Genomic DNA, 18,525 nt, shown 5'->3' on the forward strand with positions numbered 1-18,525 from the left:
AGAAATAATGACTACAAGTTAAGTAAGCAAGTTACTAATAATTAACAATGATTAAACAAAATAATATCACAAATTTTGTAAAGCATTGTTGTAGTGGGAGCGTTAGTTAGTAACTACTCCAATACAAATGCAAAGATAGTTAAATTGTGTGTAGCACAATCTAATATGAAATGAAAAAGTTTTTACAGAAAACAATGGTTGAAACACCATGAATCAAGAAATGGAATTTGGAATTCTATGACATCTGGACTCTTGAACATCCAACTAAAGTTCATTGAACTTCAGTTTCAAACAGGATATTCAAGATGAAGAGGAGAACAGAGGAAAGTACGGACTTTTCAAAGTTAGGTTAATAGCCTGAGGCTATGAACAGAAAGAAAATTTTATTACTTGAATAAATGTCTTCTACTGTAACCAAACTTGAATCTGTTTACATACTCTTATCCATTGCTTTATGCATGGATTATGAGATTGATTTAAATGAATGTCTAAGTAGTCTTTACTGGAATGACTAACATGACAAAATCATTTGAAGATCTCGACCAGAAAGATTCTGTTGTGATTCTTATTCTTAATATTGACAATGTTCTAATCATTAGGAATGATGTAGAGAGATCATCAATAGAAAAGAAATGGTTAGCTGAACATTTCTAAATATTGGATTTAGAAAAGCCAAGAATGTTCTGTACATTCAATTCTATAAAGATTAAAAGAACAATCCTTAGGCTCTGTCTCAAGCGACTTATATAGATAAGAAGCTTAAATACTTTAGGTTACAAAATCCAAGAAATGTTTTTTGCCTTCCCGGTAAGGAGGATGTATTATCTAAATAATAAATATCCATTTATTCTTTTACTAGAAAAGAGGACATGAGACAACATTCCTACAACTCAGTGATAGACTGTTTAATGTATCGAATGTTATATTTTTTAATTCACATTTGTTAAATGGTGGGAATAGTCAGCAGTTATCAATCCATTATGGATTGAGTCATTGAATAATTGTAAGGACTTAGTTTTGAGTATCTTAAATATAATAGATATCATATATGTGCATTTAGGCAGAGACCTAAAATCCCAATGGATGATATGATATTAAATCTTCAAGATTGATATCAGAATCAAATTCCATAACTATGGAGGAAACACATTAATCAAAGAATGTGTTAGACATTTCAGATTTATATGTTTCACCACAAAAGTTGATATATAACAGCTACGAGCAATTAAATATGTTATTTGATTTAGTTAAGTTCTTTGACATTCTAGAAAGGCTTTCAAACTAGAATAAACAACTAGCATCTCATTGCGAAAGCAATGGAGATACAACGATTGTAGAAGAACTAGAAATCATGAGAGGGTAAAGCACATGAAATGAGGTATCAATGAATACAAGATAATTTTATATAATTGATGTAATAATCTTGAAGATAACTTCAAGACAGTTTCTTACAAAATTGTTACAAAGACTTTGTTAGACAAAATCGGTCAAGAGAATATGATTGACATATTAAAAGAGATCCATCAATTTGCTTTAGGGCAAGTGGGAGATTGTTGGGAATAGTGCTCTTAAAGCAATTGTAGTTGACAAATGTTTTAAATGAAATAAATAATTGAATTGAATTATTATATATATAGACGTGTCTGATATTATATGATAATATTAAGTGAATATCAGAAAATTCAAAAGTTTATCTACTCATATTCGGGAGGATCAAGATTAAGATAATAAACTTAAATAGTTCGCAGTAAAATAAAGTTATGGAATCTTTAGATTAATTACTGCTAGTACGGTCCACTAGTATTATGGATACATGTGACCTAGATATGGTTTACTAGTGTAGTAGGACACTTTAGTGGAGGTACTTTACACGCTGAGAGTATGTAGAATTGGGCCAGATGTGCTTTGTTAATACTTGTTTAAACACTATTTCATAGTATTAATCAAACACATCAAACGATGATCATATACACGATGATCTGAATCCTGAGGTTACTATGAACTTCTATATATGTCATATGATCATTTGATTCATGTGTTAAGGTTTGTCAGAATGATCAGGCTAAGAACAATTGTTTTGGGGATTCAATGATGTATATGGCTAGGGACAGAGTTTAACAGATATAGAATCTATACCATCTTTTAGATTGAATAATCGTTCCCTATTGGGTTGACTTTTGGAACTGAAAAGGTTATGAGCGCTCACGTCGCAAACTTGGTGTGACACAACCTTCACTAGTAAAGTCAATGGTACTCTAGGAACAAGATATAGCTAAAAGTGTAAAACAATAATTTTATTTCCTTTTAATTATGAACCATTAATAGAGCATTAACACTGTATGTAATGATTATATCAATGGACATTTTATTCTTAATATAGTACTCAGTAAATATATGTCTATAATCATCAAGAGTTAAATCTCATATTTTTAGTGGAGTAATCATGAGATTAATAAATATGATTATTTAATCAAAGAGCTTTGATTAATAATGTAATATTTATTGGAGCTTGATATTATAGGTTCATAGGTCCCCAGGGTGGCTCTATCAACACCATATCAAGGTAAGAGTTGATACAAGGGTATAACTGTAATTTGTGAATTTGAGAAGAATTTTATTCTTAGAGTCAAGTATGCAATTATATGATAATTGAGGTTGAATAATTAATTTAGAATTACTTATTAATTTTCAAAAATATATTTATTAATTTAAATATATAAATTTTTGAATTTCATATATATGAATAAATAAATTAATTATTTTATTTGAGTGGGAGAAAATAAAATTGGATTTTTGATTTATTTAATTTTAAAAGATGATGATAATGATGATCATCAATTTGAATTTAGAATTTAGAATTTAAATTTTGAAATATGGTTGTCATATTTTCCTTAAAAATATTAACACCTTATTTTGTGGGAGATTGATTTTAATTAAATAATTGAATAAAAGAAAAATGCAAAATCCCTGAAAAGATAATAGCAGTATACGCCTGACACAGTCCAAGAACTGTGCCATGCGTGTACCTCCTATACAGATATTGTTTCTGTGTAGTCTTTATTTTATTTTTTTTAATTATTTAATAATTTGAAAATAGTTTTTTCAAATATGGTAAGTTAGACATTTACCTAAAATCTAATCCTATCATCATTATTATAATATATTTATATTGCTATTATTATTGAGAATAATAAGGTAACATAAATCTCTATATATATGATATAGAAGAAGAAGAGAAAAAATATATCAAACACACAATATACAGAATACAAATCATTCAGAGCTTTTTGTTAGACAAAAAGTTTTTCCTTCTTTTTCTTTATTCTAGTCATTCTCATACTATAATCCAAGTTCTCATGTGTTGAGAAATACTTGTCATTCCTAAAATACAAACTCATGTTCTCTATGTGCCCACACACATCTTGAGGTGTGTAGAGAACACTCCGGAAGATCGTTGTTTGGGTGCTCAAAGCTTTGGATAGGAAGATCGATAATAATACAAAGAGACTCAAGGACACTTGATAGGCTTCAAGAGGTAAAAGTTTATGTTCTTGAATTTTTGTATTTATATATTCTATATAAATATATTGTATATTTATATACATATTTTTTGAATGATTAATAGTATTGTATGATCATGTTTCTGGATTGTTTTCTTAGTCATATAAATTTTTTATATGATTATTGAATTTTTTTTTTTATTGTTGTTATTCTGTTGAACAATAAACAACAATGGCCCCACCACACATCAGTTTTTGCTGCGTGCTCTGATTGGTTTTCCAACACTTGTCGCCTCACGGTCCAAGACCAAGCAAATAATCATTCACATTCAACAATCATGTTAATAAGCACGTCGATTCATATTCATATCCAAGTCTGGTGCTAATAAGCACATTCTGATATTCATAACAATTAACGATGCTAAAAAGCATTTTTTGGCATTCATAACCATGTAACAATGTTCATAAACATTTTCTGACATACATGTATCTATGACAACGCTAATGAGCGTGTCCTGACCTACATGTCCATACAACAATGCTAATAAGCATTTCTTTTACATTCACAAGTAATGTCAGTGCTAATAAGCACATCCTTTTATATCATGCAGCAGTCAAGGGCCAGGCCCTATCAGAATATCTCATGCTACCAAATAAGGCATGCAGATAAGGCATTTATATCCTATTTAAGCAGTTAAGCACATAACCACATAAATAGTTACTGAACCCTGAGTCGAGCTTGTCTTTAGTGCGAGTGTACATGCCCAGCCTGTCTTCAAGAACCCTTAACCTTGGCATGCTCTGATACCAAGTTGTAATGCCCTGGTTTGCCAAGACCGTTACACTGTGTATTTTAAATAGTGCTTAACTCACTACACGAGTCATTAGGCCATAAACATGCATCTAAATGTGATTAATGGTCTAGGGTTAAAATTTTTGGTTAAAGGGAATGGATATTTCATTAAAACATTAAACTATACATGAGATCCCACAATAAACGTTTACAAAGTTGTTTACAGTTCCAAAAAGGTCATTACAACTCAAAAGTTACATACAACCCGCCGACCTAAGCGACAAAAATAGGGTTTAACCCTAGTTCCTCTGAGAAACCTTGGTCGTGGTGGTCAAGCGACCGCATATGTACATGTTGATGCCTAAGCTCTCCAACCCATGGCTGGTCCAGCTTTCCTTTTCCCTTACCTGCACCACATAGCACCCGTGAGCCAAGGCCCAGCAAGAAAACTTAATACAAGTGCATGAACAATATATACATATTCAGATGTATATCTAGCATGCCCAGTAGTAATAACCTACTCATGTTGGGAATAATGCCCTTAAAGAAATTGTAGTTGACAAATGTTTTAAATGAGATAAATAATTGAATTGAATTATTATATATATAAACTATGTCTGATATTATATGATAATATTAAGTGAATATCATAAAATTCCAAAGTCTATCTATGTGGTCTTAATCTCATATTGGTATGGGAGGATAGATATTAAGATAATAAACTTAAATAGCTCGTAGTAAAATAAAGTTATGGAATCTTTAGATTAATTACTGCTAGTACGGTCCACTAGTAATATGAATACATGTGACCTAGATCCGGGTTACTAGTGTAGTAGGACACTTTAGTGGAGGTACTTTGCATGCTGAGAGTATGTAGAACTGGGCCAGATGTGCTTTGTTAATACTTGTTTAAGCACCGCTTCATAATATTAATCAAACACATCAAACAATGATCATAAACACGATGATCTTAATCCTGAGATTACTATGAACTCCTATATATGTCATCTGATCCTTTGATTCACGTGTTGAGGTTTGTCAGAATGATCAGGCTAAGAACAATTGTTTTGGAGACTCAATGATGTATATGGCTAGGGACATAGTTTAACAAATATGGAATCTATACATTTTTATAGATTGAATAATGGTTCCCTATTGGGTTGACTTTTGGAACTGAAAAGGTTATGAGCGCTCATGTCGCAAACATGTTGTGACACAACCTTCACTAGTAAAGGTACTCTAGGAATAAGATATAGCTAAAAGGGTAAAACAATAATTTTATTCTCTTTTAATTATGAACCATTAATAGAGGATTAACGTTGTATGTAATGATTATATCAATGGACATTTTATTCTTAATATAGTACTTAGTAAATATATGTCTATAATTATCAAGAATTAAATCTCATATTTTTAGAGGAGTAATCATGAGATTAATAAATATGATTATTTAATCAAAGAGCTTTGATTAATAATGTAATATTTATTAAGGGCAATTCTTTAGTCCCTCACTTGCTTTAGAGGGACTAAATCCATCATAGATTTTTAACCATTAGATTTAACTATAAAAATTGTCAGCCATCAGATCAATTTATTTTGTAAAAATTTGTTAAAATACCACACTACCCTTAAAAACCTGTAACTGGTTAGAATTTTTTTTCGGTGGGGTCTATTACTCTTTATCAATCAATTGCTTAAAAAAAAAAAAAAAACAATCATTCGTCTCTCTTCTTCCCTCACGTCCATCATCTGTGCATGCATTTCCTTCTCACTTCAAAAGACCATATTTGTGTATTTTTGGTTGGGCATTAGATATATGTTGATTCTTCTTTTGGATATACTCCATGAATCAGTCATTTCTACTGGTTGTAAAATATCTCCATCTCTTTCATTCTCTTGGGTTGGCGGCGACAAGGCGTAGAGCACAGGCACGAGGCTAGAAACGGTGGCTCAACTTCTCCATTACAGTGGGTCGAGTTCTTCGCTAACAGTGGCTAACAGAGCTCTTCGCACGTGATGGTGGCCTTGGGTTAGTTCAAAATAAGGTTTTGTGTGCAATTTTATAATTTGTTTTTATGAATGATGTTTAAATTTTTTCGATATGTTGTTGAAAATGATATATGTATATATATATATGTGCATATATATATTTATGATTGATGGGGGGAGAGTTAGGATTTTTGGGGAATAAATGAAACATTTCCAGGAAAAAAATTTAAAAAATCTTATAAAACAACTACAAAATATATATCAGTTTTACTTGCGTGGTTATTGTTGCGTTTCACTCAACATAACATATAAATCACTTGGCGGAAGCACAATGCTTACGTTACCAAAATCATAAATATCTCTCAAATTCATATTAAGTTTACGATCAAGTCCTCAACTGTACATATTTTTTTGGATATACTCCATGAATCAGTCATTTCTACTGGTTGTAAAATATCTCCATCTCTTTCATTCTCCTAGGTTGGCGGCGACAAGACGTAGAGCACAGGCACGTAGCTAGAAACGGTGGCTCAACTTCTCCATTACGGTGGGTCGAGTTCTTCACTAACGATGGCTAACAGAGCTCTTCGCACGTGATGGTGTCCTTGGGTTAGTTCAAAATAAGGTTTTGTGTACATTTTTATAATTTGTTTTTATGAATGATGTTTAAATTTTTCGATATGTTGTTGAAAATGATATATGTATATATATATATATGCATATATATATTTATGATTGATGGGGGGAGAGTTAGGATTGTTGGGGAATAAATGAAACATCTCCAGGAAAAAACTTTAAAAAATCTTATAAAACAACTACAAAATAGATATCAGTTTTACTTACGTGGTTATTATTGCGTCACACTCAACATAACATATAAATCACTTGGCGGAAGCATAATGCTTACGTTACCGAAATCGTAAATATCTCTCAAATTCATATTAAGTTTACGATCAAGTCCTCAACTGTACATATTTTTGGACAGGGAATTACTTTTTTGCCCCTACTTTTTATACCCACATCACCAACAACTTTCTAACCGATTCACCAAACCGGTCATTGCAAGTCAAAAGCAAATGTGACAAAAAGACTGAGTCCTATAAAATTTGGACAATTGGCAAAAAGCTGGACCCCACACTGAAGGACTGAGTCCTGTGAGGGATTGAAGAATTCGCCATTTATTAAAGCTTGATATTATAGGTCCATAGGTCCCTAGGGTGGCTCTATCAACACTGTATCAATGTAAGAGTTGATACAAGGGTATAACTGTAATTTGAGAATTTGATAAGAATTTTATTCTTCGGGTCAAGTATGCAATTATATGATAATTGAAGTTGAATACTTAATTTAGAATTAATTATTAATTTTGAGAATATATTTATTAATTTAAATATATAAATTTTTTGAATTTCATATATATAAATAAAATTTTGAAATTAATTATTTTATTTGAGTGAGAGAAAATAAAATTGGTAAGTCAAAAATAGTTTTTATTTATTTAATTTTAAAAGATGATGATCATTAATTTGATTTTTGATTTTTGAATTTAGAATTTAAATTTTGAAATATGGTTGTCATTTTTTTCTTAAAAAGATAAATACATTATTTTGTGAGAGATTGATTTAGTTAAATAATTAAATAAAAGAAAAATACAAAATTCCTGAAAAGAGAATAACAGTTCACGTCTTACACAGTCCAAGGACTGTGTCATGCGTGTACCACTATACAGATATTGTATCTGTGTAGTTTTTATTTAATTTTATTTAATTATTTAATAATTTGAAAATAGTTTTTTCAAATTTGGTAAGTTAGATATTTACCTAAATTAAATCCTATCATCATTATTATATTATATTACTATTATTATTATGAATAATAAGGTAATATAAATCTCTATATATATGATATAGAAGAAGAAGAGACATATACACAATAAACAAAATATACATTAGACACAACACAATTCACAATTCAGAATAGTTCTTAAAGTTTTTTGTTAGACAAAAACTCTCTCTTTCTTCTTCTTCTTTATTCTAGCCACTCTCATACCATAATCCAAGTTCTCATGTGTTGAGAAATACTTGTAATTCCTAAAATACAAACCTATGTTCTCTATGTGCCCACACACATATTGAGGTGTAGAGAACACTCCAGAAGATTGTGGTTTGAGTACTCAAAACTTTGGATAGGAAGATCATTAATAATATAAAAAGATTCAAGGACACTTGATAGGCTTCAAGAGGTAAAAGTTTATGTTCTTAATTTTTCTGTTTATATATTCGTATAAATATATTGTATATTTATATACATATTTATTGCATGATTAATAGTATTGTATGCTAATATTTTTGGATTGTTTTCTTGGTCATATAAATTGTTTATATGATTAATGAAATTTGTTTGAATGTTGTTGTTCATAAACAAAAATGGGCCCACCATACCAGTTTTCGCTGCGTGCTTTGAATGGTTTTCCAACAACTCATGCATTCATACAAGTACAAATAAATGATTATAGAATCATTATGGGGCCCACAACCCTAATTAGATGACCATACAGTCAACTTGGGACCATTTGCTCTAAATAGATGACCATAGAGTCAACTTGGGGCCCTTTGCCTTAGCTATGTGACCATAGAGTCACTCGGGGTCCTTTTGCCCTAGCTCTGAGTAACTAGCCATAGAGCTAGCCAAGCACTTTGTTTTCCAAGCGACCATGGGTTCGGTCAACGTAATAGTACGTCCCTGATTGGGCCCTAGCCTTTCGATCATTGCGTAGTGCGCTATTGACTCTCTTGACTAATAAGTCAAGGCTCTAACAGGTATTTGGATATGATGATATAGATGCATATACAAATGTAGATACATAAACAGATAGGCACACTTCATATAATTCAAGTATGCATACAAGATGATCATATATTTCAGCCAATTAAATACAAACATAGTGATAACTATGTTCCATAACGGGCTCAGCCCCAATCAATAGATAATTACACGTAGCACATACTAGGTGCAGTTTTCTTACCTCAGATCCGAGTGCTACAGATAATAAGAACGACTCTCGAGCACGATCTCGTTCCGAGCTCTAGGGAAATCCTAGTCAAAACCCACAAACGGTGTTTCAATGAGTTTAAGTTCCAAAACCCAATCTCGTGACCAATACCGCGCTCTCGGGAACTCCAATCCCACCAAACGGGGTGGTGGAATCGTCCCCAGAGCCCTTCGCCCAAAACCCCAAAATGTACAAAAATTCATGCCCTGGAAAACAATAAGGCGCTGCCTACTAGGCACTACGGCACCACAGTCAAAAAACGTGAGCCAACCTCCTAACCTACGCTGTAGCGCCACCCACTTGGTGCTATAGCGCCAATGCCAGAGAACCCAAAATTATAGGTTTTTCCCAGAATTTCTCTGAACCTCAAACATCAAAATGGGTTCCCAAACCTGTCCCAATCCCAGAATCAAACTACAAAGCAGCTATAGTACCTCCAACATAACTCAAAAACACAATAATCCAACAAAAATCACCACTAATACTCAAAATCAATACTTGAGATTTTGAAATTCAAGAACACTAAGAACACCACCGGAAAATCAAAAACTCAGATAGAATCAAAGGTTTAAATCATTACCTTAATAGTTGAAATGACTTCCTAACTTTCTAACAAGTTCCTAGCTCAAATCCTTCAAAAATCAAAACTTTCCAATCAAAACTTTCAAGAGAGAGAAAGAGAGAGAGAGACAGAGAGAGAACTAGCCGAGAGGTGAAAGGGAGAGAGCTACTGTTTGGGTTTCCTTTGGCTGAAGAAATCTATTAACTAAGTCATCATATTGAGATAATGACCAAAATGCCCCTTGATCCAATATAATCCATTTAATGCCACCAAGGGCAAATTAGTCTTTTACCACTTTTCCCTCTAATTCCTCAAATATCACCAATACCTCCAAATAAAATTCCCATTACCCAAAAATTCTCGGTAATGCGCTAAATTATCAAATTACCCCTAGCCTCACCCAGAGCCCCGTATTTGACCTCGTTATGACTAAACCGTTACTTTGCTCGCTAGGATCATCTCATGCCGAATAATCCAAATGTATCCACATAATAATGTGGTATCAATCCATATACACACAAATATACAAATATGCCATCAATAGGCCAAAATTATGAAAACGTCATTCTAATAAAAAACGAGCCCACATGCATGCAAATACAACCATATAATAATACAATTCACATAATCATGCATATTATCACATAATAATACAATAAACCAATTATTGCCATCCTGATCTCCTAATCAAGGCACTAAGCCATATTAGGGAATTTGAGACGTTACATTATGAGATCTAACTCATGATATTCCTAAGTGAGGAATTGGAATTGGGATAGGATTGTCATAGGTTCAAATCCTACTTGGGAAGATTTAATTCCTTCCAAATTAAAGAATTCATAATGAAAAAAATCACTTTGAACTTTAAGAAAAAACCAACATATTGTAATGCTATTTCAATGCTCTAGTTTCTAACCAAACAATAAATAAATTCTTTTCCCCAAACAAAAATGTATATCAAATTCCATAAAATAAAACTAAAAACAAAAACGTGTATATATATGGCTATCGATTTCATCCTTACTCTACGGAAATGGGATGAATCAGTAGTCATTAGCAACTAAATCAAAAATAAATAACCAAGATTATGAGAGGAATATATAATGGGATAGCTACATTAGACATTCCTTATAAATATAGAAGAAATTATATTTTATGTGAGATTTTTAATAGAGTTTGCAAAAATATAATTTTTTTTAAGAATTGTCACTTTTAGTAGTTTTTTTTTTCCATATTTTTGTATAAAAGTTAGTTTATGTCATAGTTTTACTCTTAATCAAGTTTTGTTAATTTGGAAGGATATGTTTGTAATTTGATTATTATTTTTTAGTTTATTTGATTTTTTTTATATTAAATTTTTCTTTGGTTGTTTTGCAAATTTTTTTTATTTTTTATTTTTACAATATGAATTATGTTTATCATTTTTTATTTATTATAAACATTTTTTTCCTTTTATTTTAGATTGTATGTTTTTTTTCAAAGCCTGAGTAAGGTAACTAGTTACATGATTGATTTTTCACAGTTATGTAAAAAAGAATCCTAGAGCTAGGTTAAATAACATGTATCAAGAGGGGTAACTAGTTATCTTGAGAGAAATAATCTTCAGCCATAAGAGGGGTAACCAGTTACCATATGAGGGGTGACGAGTTACTTATATTAAATATAAAAAGAAACATTAATTTTGAAGGAAAAAAAAATACATGATCTGGTCTTATAACCCAAAAATATAACACATATCAAAACGTGGATGTAACCGGTTACTATAAAGAACCAAAAAATATACACCCATACCAGAACGTGAAGGTTACTGGTTACCATAAAGAACCCAGAAATATATACATATCAAAACGTTAAGGTAACCAGTTACCTATTGCAGATATGAAGATAGAAAAAAAAACCTAGAAATATACACATATACCAGGACGTGAAGGTAACCAATTACCATAAAGAACCCAGAAATATACACATAACAGAGCGTGAAGGTAACCAGTTACCTATTACAAACCTGAAGATAAAAAAAATTACAAATCCAAAGAAAACAAACAAGTTTTGATATGCAACTCAAGAAGAAGAAGGTATATCTGTAATAATATGAACAATTGTTTACCTAAACAGTAATTTTTTTACAAGTCACTTCCAGATCTAAAAAAAAAAAGGGAAAAACTTAGACCCAGAAAAAAAATTCAGACTGCAGCAGAATCGATCGGATGTTGCCGATTGTTGCTAGAGGTTTGCCGATCAGAGTTGGCTGGAGGTTGCGGATTTGTTGCTGAAATTAATTTGAATGTTGTTCTTGATCAAATCTTGAAGATCTTGTAGGAGTTTTTAAGGTGTTGCCGGAGTTGGAAGGTGTTGCCGGAGTTTGGGTGCCTTGGCTGAAGACACGATTTTGTGTGGAGATGATTTTGATCGACTCAAGTTTCAGCAGATGAATTTTTACTATGTTAATTATCATACCCCTCCTTTTGTTGATATGTTTTTGTTTAATTTTGAGTTCTTATATGATTAGTTTTTCCATAAACTGAGATTTTGTTAATTAAGTTTTTCAATACAAATTAGAAAAAAATTTAATTCCCTTATTTTTGCAAAATAATGGCTAAAAAATCATATTTATGAAAAATTCCCATAAATATACATAATAGTTGTAAATTAGTCATAGAATAATAAGGATATGGGCATGTGTGGACAGTGGACTCCGACCTGGGCCATGAAAAGCCTAATGGGTCTATGATACAAGAGCGGTCGAATGAATAAGGGATTTATGTTTGGGATAAGTTGAAAACTAGCCAGTTTAATGAGTTTTTAACTAAAATTACCTCATAAATATTTTTAGTTTAGTTCTACCCATTTTTATCACAGACAATTCCAAAAATACTCTTGACCACATGGTACTCTTCTAAAAACAGTATCCACCAACTATAGGGGTATAATAGGTATATTGATTGAAATAATGGGTATTATACTAAAATTACAGATAAAAAATAAATGACTTATCTAAAAGTGGCTATTAGATCTAATTTCTACATTTTTTATGTTATGATTTTGTCAGAGAAAGAATGGGAATCCCTAGACTCACTCTCCAACAGCAGCCATTAGTGTACTGTATCACCATCACCACTACCAGTGACCACCACCACCATTACAGACTGTACCCACAGAGCCCGACCACCACCATCATCCACGGCAAGCACTAGGTAGTCATCGGCTCTGTCAGTCACCACCACCACCGCGAGCACAAGGCAGTCAACATTGAAGGTATTTTGAATGCGCCCTTTAGTTTGCTGTGAAATATTTTTGTTTTATAATAACATGAGCACTTAAATCTACCACCTACTTATAGCACCCTTTGTTCACGTTCAAGGAAGCAAGCAAGGAGCCACTACCAATAGCACTCCTCCGTCGAAGACACCACGGCGGATAAAAAAACGCAGCAGGTTATTATATATATAAAAAAAATTAGTTTAATAAATCGAATATCACACATATAATTATATATATATATATAATCACGACATTAGCAAGTTCCTATCCAGTCAGTTTATGTTGATTATATGTTGAGGAGTTTGGCTTAACCAAGCTCCCAAACACATCTCCAAAGCCAATAGATCAAAGAAAAGATATTTGTTCTTTAGTTTTTTTTTCACAAAATAAAGAATTATGTTTGTAATTGTTAAACTGTAATTAATTTAAGCATTTTAATTAGTTTTATTTTTCCTAATTTGGCTCCTTTGGTTTCTCTTGTATTGGACATGTGTCCTCTCTTTATTCAAAAGGTTATATAAACCATGTACTGTGTACTCTCTTTTTCAAGGAATGAATACACATTTTATCATCCTTCTGACATGGTATCAGAGCCATAACGGCTCCCCATGGCATCAATTGTTAGTACAGCCTCTACCCCACAAATGGAGGGTGCAAATACACAAAACCCTACTGATACAAACCTCCATCATACAGCCGGCCCTAATACTTCTTCAACCTCTGTTATTCCATCTTCTTCTTCTTTACCCTATAATATCTCATCTCTCCATCAAACAATCTCAGTCAAGCTTGATGATACCAACTATCTTGTTTGGAGGATGCAAATGCAAAACATTATCATTGCCAATGGACTTGAAGGGTACATTGATGGCTCGGTTGTTTGCCCTCCATAATTCATTGATTCGAATACAACCCAGGTCAATCCCGAGTTCACATCATGGCACAGGTATAATCGGCTGCTAATGAGTTGGCTCTATGCTTCTCTTTGAGCTTCAATGCTTGGTCAAATCGTAAGTTTCTCCACAGCCGCCGAGATCTGGGTATCACTGGAACACACCTACACTGTCGCTTCGTTTGCTCGAAGCTCTGATATTCGAACGGCGCTGCAAAACGTAAAGAAGGAAGGTCTTACTGCGTTCGCTTATCTCCAAAAACTTTGGTCCCTCTGCAACACACTAGCTTCGGTGGGTGACCCTATCTCAGACCAAGAACATTTAACATACCTGCACAACGGATTGGGACAAGAATATAATGCGTTCGTGACTCCGATTTTAGCTCGCCCTGTAAAACCCACCATTGAGGAGTTTCAGGCTCTACTATTAAGCTATGAAGCTCGCTTGGACCGTCAAACGCCTGCCGCATCTATAAGCTCCCTTCAAGCCAACTTTGCTAATCTACCATTTCCCAAACAACGCCCCAAAACCCCTTCATCCTCTTCGTTTCTGTAACGCCGCAACTCCAGGGACCGTTACGGTGTGCCGTGAAAACAGTGCTAAACTCGCTAACCGAGTCATTTGGCCAAAATCGTGAACTAAGTATGATTAGCGGTTTAGGGATTAAAAACTTTGGTTAAGATGTAACGTTTCACTAGAACGTTTAACATATACATTGGGATCCCGAAAATATAATTAAAGAGTCTATTACAGAAAATATTTACAACAGGCCGTTCTAAGCGGCAAAACAGGGTTCAACCCTAGTTCCACTTTAAACCTCGGCCGTGGCGGACGAGCAGCTGCATATGTACACATCATCACCTAAGCTCTTCAACTCAAGGACGGTCCAGCTTCCTCTTGACTTTACCTGCACCACGTAGCACCCGTGAGCCAAAGCCCAGCAAGAAAACACAACAAAGCATGATATAATATCAACAACGATCATAATAACCATTCAGGACTATCAGTCCAAGAAAATAGGTGACAATAGCCAAAAGTCACAATAATGAGCGTCGCTCCTGCTAGCTCTGTGACGATAGGGTCACCAGGGCTTAACTGATAGTTGATTCTTTCATAAGTTTGATCAGAACAGGTGCATGGTGAATGGTCACCAACATAACCTTCCTCCCGACTCTAGAGTCGTGCTATGGACAACGTCCCCTAGCCATGTGACAAACAGTCACCGGGGTCATATACCTTGGCTATAAACATCTGGTCATAGACCAGGCAAGCGCTTATAAGTTCTTCGACCTTAGGGTCGGTCCCACATTAATGCCATGGAGCTATTCAATGCGTGATCATCGACCTTAGGGTCGGTCTGGCATTAGTGCCTTAGAGCCACTCAATGCGCGATTCTCGACTTTAGAGTCGGTCCAGCATTAGTGTCGTGGAGCCATTCAATGCATGATTCATCGACCTTAGGGTCGGTCTAGCATTAATGCCATAGAGCCATTCAATGCATGATTCTCGACTTTAGAGTCGGTCCCTGACTAGTCAGTGTCAAACACAAGTAAGTCATGCCACCAATCATACTAATACAATCTAAGTGGTATCCACCGTACTGGCTAAGAGTTCCATGCACCTCCCTGCACAAACTCCAGCTCTCACATCCGGTATCATGAACATATCAAATCCATGCACAGTGCCATTTGTCACAAGACCCTTTGCTCACAAGCTCAAGAATTACTACGCTTTCCTTGCCATTCAAGACTCTCTAATTACTTAACCAGTCCAACCCTGGATCAAACCAAAGCCTGTCACAACCAGCTTTATCAGAATCTCTGATGAGTCCTTGCCATAACTCAACTTATCTCTCAAGTTACCAATACCATCTTACATTTCCCATCACAACATAACCATGTGATCTATATATACCATCGATATACCCTTCTCCATATACATACCAACAAAAGAATAGCACGGCGCCAAAGCCAAACAGCATAATTCACATCTCAGAACTAGAAAACTGACCTGTCATCCCCGAGGAACTGGTCTCGGTCTCAGACTCTGATTTCCCTGGAGTAAACACTCGAGTTGGAATCGAGCTGTCCACCCCCTTTTTCTCATCCCTTAACACGGGGCACCTCTTCACGATATGCCCAACCATACCACATGCGAAACATGCCTCAACCCCCAAACCTCGTCTACACCACACCCTCATCAAAACCCAAGCAATCTTACACAAGAACTTCCATGAATTCTCATAACTAACATCTCAAATTCCCAACTGAAAACTTAATAGAAAAACAGGGTATAGCTTAAGTTCTTGGATGAAACCTTACCTCAAGTTGGATTTAGACCCCCTTCAATGATTGAACCAAAGTCCTAAGCCCCCACCTTTGATCTCCTAGCATGTTGCCTCAAGTTGGCTCTCAAAAACTGAAAGGAAGATGGAGAGAAGAACATGTAAGGGAGGGAGAGAAAGGGATGAGGATGATGCTCTGTTTTACACTTTCCACAGCCTTAGAAACTAAATGAGCTGATATAAATCCTTAAGGTCAAAAGACCATAATGCCCCTAGGCCAAATAAATCCCTCTAAAGGCTTTCGAGGGTAAAACCGTCCTTTCCCGCCTATCTCGTTAATTATGATTAACGCTCTCCAATTCCCGCTATTCTCAATATTCCCTAATACCAATAAATTATATCCCATTACCCTTTTAATTCCCAGTAATGCTCTAATCATTAAATTCACCCCGAGACTCACCCCGAGCCCCGAACTTAAACCCGTTACGACTAGACCGAACACTTACATCTCATGATCGTCTCATGCCGATTAGCTCGAACCAATCCACCTTATAATGTGGCTATATTAATTAATCACAACCATGCACCCAAAATATACAATTACGCCCACAGTGGCCAAATTACCAAAATACCCTTATAATAATAAATACTCCCATATGCATGCATTCACCATCATATAATAATATAATTCACGTAAACATGCATATAATTATTAAATAACATAATAAATCAATTATGGCCCTCCCGGCCTCCTAATCAAGGTCCTAAACCTTATTAGGAAATTTGGGGCATTACAGTTTCCCTCTCGTTTTCCAAATCCAAATCACTCAAACCACCACCAGCAGTACCCTCTCTCCTCTCGTCCACAATTTAACCACCCCTCCCAACCACCACGACAACCTTATCCTCACCCTCCACGGTCCCCTGCCCCTTGGCTTGAATCCACTCCTCGACCATCCCCGCGCCTTCCCAAATGCCAAATATGCTTCAAACTCGGTCACACTGCCTCTTCTTGCTACCATCGGACCAACCTTCACTTTCAACCTCCTCCCCGTCAGTTCAATGCCTACTTTACACAACAACAACAACAACAACAGCCACCACCAAACCCACCTCTATTACCCACTCCCTCTACCACCCCTGCAGTCACTGACCCGGCATGGTATATGGACTCGGGTGCTTCACACCATTTCACCCCCGATTTGAATCTCTTGGAATCTCCAACTCCGTATCATGGTAATGATCAAATTACAATGGGTAATGGTAAGTTGGCTTCTATTTCACATGTGGGTTCTGCATTTTTACCATCATCTCATTTTCCTATTCTCAAATTGTGTCAAGTTTATCATTCACCATCTCTGTCCAAAAATCTCTTAAGTGTTTCTCAGCTTTGTCTTGATAATAATGCCTATGTTGAATTTCACCCCACTCATTTCTTTGTTAAAAATCAGGTCAATCACAACATCCTCCTCAAAGGCCTTCTTGACCAAGGCATCTATCGAGTCTTACCCTCTGTGCCAGCTTCAACCTTCTCTTCATCATCACAACTGCTGTTCTCCTCCAAGACGTCTGTCGATGTTTGGCATTCTCGCTTGGGTCATCCGTCTCATGAAGTTCTTTCTCGTTTTTCATCTGTTTGTAATTTTAAATTTCCTCCAAAAGATTGCCTAACATTTTGTACTACTTGTCAATTAGGTAAATCTCATAGACTCATTTTTCCTAATTCTGTATCTCGGGCTTCAAAGCCTTTTGAATTAATACATTCCGACATTTTGGGGTCCTACCCCTGTCACGGCCATTACTGGAGTAAAGTATTTTTTATTGTTCATTGATGATTATACTCGATTTTCATGGTTTTATTTACTTACCACTAAAGATGAGGCATTCCAAACTTTTATAATTTTTAAGAATTTAGTCTTTACCCAGTTTCAAAGTCAAATCCAAACTTTTCGTACTGATTAGGGCGGTGAATATCGCACCCTCTCCACATTCTTTACTCAACATGGCATTCGTCACGACATATCTTGTCCTCACACTCCACAGCAAAATGGTCGTGTTGAATGTAAAAATCGTCATGTCGTTGAAACCGGCTTGACTTTGTTGGCCCAAGCTCAAATGCCTCTCCATTTTTGGCCTTATGCCTTCTCTACTTCCATATACTTGATTAATCGATTACCTACCCGAACTCTCC

This window comes from Humulus lupulus, chromosome 7 (genome assembly GCF_963169125.1).
Source record: "Humulus lupulus chromosome 7, drHumLupu1.1, whole genome shotgun sequence".
NCBI lineage: Eukaryota > Viridiplantae > Streptophyta > Magnoliopsida > Rosales > Cannabaceae > Humulus > Humulus lupulus.